The following is a 3,803-nucleotide window of genomic DNA, read 5'->3' on the forward strand; positions in this document are numbered from 1 at the left end:
AAGGAAGCGTAATGATTAAAAAAAAAAAAAGTTTCACTTACCTGTGGCTTCTGCCAGCCGCCCTGTGCCCTCTCCGGTACTCAACGATCCTCCAGTCTCCCACTGCAGCCCAGTTTCGCTTTCTTTAGTTGCCGGCCACTGCACCTGCATGGCCCTGGCAGTGCACGTCCTCGCCACAGCAGGGGAGCGGAGAATCATTGAGTACCCCCACGGGCACAGGAGGGCTGGCAGAAGCCCCAGGTAAGTGAAACTTTTTTTGTTTTTTTTTAATCATTACAGGTTTACTTTAAAGTCATTGGGATTCAGTTAAAAAAAAACAGGTACTTGCCTAAAGAGAGGGAAGGCTCCGAGTCCTATAGAGCCTTCCCTGTCCTCTCTCGGTGCAGCGCTAGCTTCCCCATTTGAATGCCCTGCCGCAGGGAACTTTGGAAGTCTTCAGGAGCATAGTTCTCCCGAAGACAGACGGCTCCATACTGCGAGAGAGGGCGCTTGCGCGTGCGCAGTATGGACCGTCTTCACAAAAAGAGGTGCCCACAGCTGTCTGCTACAGACTTGGGCACTTTGTTATTGACCTAAGGAAGTGGGCCAGTTCCCGTGAAACGCCTTGTGTTTTTTTTTGTGCAACATTAAAACCAATTTTACCCATATGATGTGTCCATTTATCGAGGTAAGATCTAATTATTCCTATACCTTATTATTTAAGATATTCTGGGGGCATCCAACAAGTTCTCTCAGTTTCAGTCCAAACCTTCGGGGTAGTATATGGTACACCATGTGTCGCAATACCTAAAGAGAGCAACCGACAAGTACCTGCTGTCAGGATCTCTCCAGTTGCATGTTCTGTCGCTTGCAGTGGAGCTGCAACTGGGCAGTTCTGACTTGTCTGCTTGCATTCGGTTGCGCATTCGCAGTAAGTCTTATTGTCATTTGTAATCATTTTGCAGTTCAGAGCAGTTCAGGATGCTGTCAGAATTCCTCCTATGGTTTGCTGCAGTTGAACTGCAGCCAGATGGCCCTGGATTTCCAGCATGCATGTTGTTGCATAGTACTGCATGCATTTGTTATGATAGCAAATGGTAATCAAGCCAGCTCAGGATTGAATGATTACCGTTCAGCTGTGTGGAAATTTGCATACCTGCATCCATTGGCTAATGCCGGCATAAAAGTCTGCCTCCCATTTCAGACTCCGCCCGACATAGCGTTCAGCTCTCTGAGTTGTCGTTGGGTCTATGCTGTAAAAGTTGTTATTGTAACAATGTACTGTATAATGCCTTGCACTGTATTTTCATGTTTGCTGGACGTTTGCTGACCTGCGGGGGTCAGTGAAGTCCTTCTGATCCTGATAGTTTAGATTCTGCCAACAGCACGTTGGTGACTGGTAGTATTCCTTCTAGCCTTGTTCTTGTCTTGTTCTTGAGGACAAACTATAGCAGCGGTTGCCATTAGTTTTGCTCCTACCTGTTAGTCTTGTCTATCTCAGTATGAATGTTGCCGTTGCCGTCACTGAAACAGCGACTAGATTGGCTAAGCATTCTGTCTGTCTGTCTGTCTGTTGTCTGTCTTGTTAATTGTCATTACTTGTGTTTTAGCTAGTGAGTTATTTGAGAGCTACATTTCATATATTCGGCATCAGCACGATATATATATATATATATATATATATATATATAATATATATATATATATATATATATATACTCTAGTCAGTCAGTATTGTATTATTTGTAATATTGTATATTGTATTGTGTACCGACCTTTGCCTGCCTCGACTACGAATCTGCCTAATCCTTCCAATACGACTGACACATCTGAATTAACGTGTATGACCCAAGCCTGTTACCGACTAGGTCTGTTGTGTATTGTATCACTTAGCATCTAGCCTGATAGGCGGCCCAAAGCTGCAGTTGCTCTGGGCAATCTTGCTCCCTTGTTCATTACTCCTGTGTCCATCTGTGGAGCCTCTTCCATTATCCAGCTAATTAGCCTTGTTACACTGGGTGGTCAAAGTATGCTCCCCAGCATTACACCTGCCAAGCCGATCTGGGATACTAAACGGGAATGTTTAATTTCCTGTAGGCTCTGTTGGTGGTTACAGGAGTGCAACCCACCCTTGTGAGTATATCTTACTATCCTACTTATACCAACTTTACCTAATGATACTGCACCATTGGGCTCCTGGTCTCTCTAATTACAGAACCTTGGTGGTTGGAATCATCCCATTTTCCTAAGGGTACAGTTTTTGCACCACACTATAGAAAGGACTTTGACCTTCTAGAACAGGTACAAAGACTGACAGGCAGCTAAATTAATCAGAGGGATGAAAGATCTTAATTCCCAAGAAAGGATGGACAAACTGGATTTATTTAGCTTAGAAAAAAAAGGCGACTGAGAGGTGACCTGATTAATATGTATAAATATATCATATGGCAATACAAATGCTTGGCAGATTAGCTTTTTGTCCCTAGGGTTTTACAATGGGATGAGACATGATCTGTGTATGGAGGAAACATTTTTTGCCATCTATTTAGAAAGTAAGTAAGTCCTTTACAGTGAGAGTGGTGAAAGTGGATGTCTTTTTTTTCAACCCAGCTAACTGTTACATTTATGTCCTCTAATTTTAAATGTATTACCACAAGGGGAGTGTACAATTTCATGAATTTACCTTTGATAACTGAATTGCAATTCATACAAGGGAATGGCTAGAAGAGCTGTTATAGCAGGGGAAGGAGTACACTGATGGGTTATTTTGGTCCATGAGCCCCAGTCAGTTCAATATGTCTGCATCTACTTTAGATATGCTTCTGATAGCCACCTACGGTTGGGAAACTTAGATCATTACTCAAAATCCAGCAAGTAATAATGATTCATTAGAAAGGAATATACTGTGTAAAATCTACACACCCATTAAAGTGAATGGATCATGGGGTGTGTCATATCATCTGTATAAAAACTCCCCACTAACAGCATATTAGGTTCCAAGGACCAGTTTGAAAGAGACAGCCTAATGAAGTCATGCCAGAAAACCAAAGGCAGCAATTGCTAAGGATGGATGGATGAATGGAGCAAGAAACTGAAGGCGGCCAGTGACCAAACTGGGCTGCACTGGGAGAAGTAGCGGGGACGCAGTCTGTCTGGTCTGGGCACCCTGTCTAACCCTCCACTGCTCTCGTGTGTGATGCCCTTTAGGAGGCTAGGGGAGCCTAGAGATGGATCTCTGTGTCTACTGCTATTTGGTGTTCATTTTCCCATGCATATTTGCTATTCAAAAAGGGTAGAAAAAACAAACAAGAGCTGGTTAAAGCTGAATGCATTTGGATCATAAATTCCCGTTGTCTAAAGGTATAATTTGATTTTCATTTTGACATACGCAGTTTATCATCAGTGGTGCTCGGATACCCCTTTTTATAATTCGAGTTTGGTCGAATTCGAAAGTAAATTATTCGAATTCGGTCGAATATTCGAGTCGAATATTTTTTACTATTCGATTCGACCTCGGACTTCGACCTCACTATTCGAGTCGGTATTCGAGCTCATTATTCGAGCTGACTATTCGAATTGGCCTTAAATAGCTTCCAACACTTGTTTTGAGGGTGAATGATGCAAGAAACATCTTTTTTCCAAGTAACAACAGCAAGTGATTATGTGGGGATGTTCCTTTAAAAAAAAAAGGTGGAAAGAGAAGTTGTGTCCAAAATTTTGTTCAGTAATGTATATACTACTTCTTCTTCTCCTTCTCCTTCTCCTTCTCCTTCTTCTCCTTCTTCTCCTTCTCCTTCTCCTTCTCCTTCTCCTTCTCCTTCTTC

The sequence above is a fragment of the Hyperolius riggenbachi genome, chromosome 1 (assembly GCF_040937935.1).
Source record: "Hyperolius riggenbachi isolate aHypRig1 chromosome 1, aHypRig1.pri, whole genome shotgun sequence".
Lineage (NCBI taxonomy): Eukaryota > Metazoa > Chordata > Amphibia > Anura > Hyperoliidae > Hyperolius > Hyperolius riggenbachi.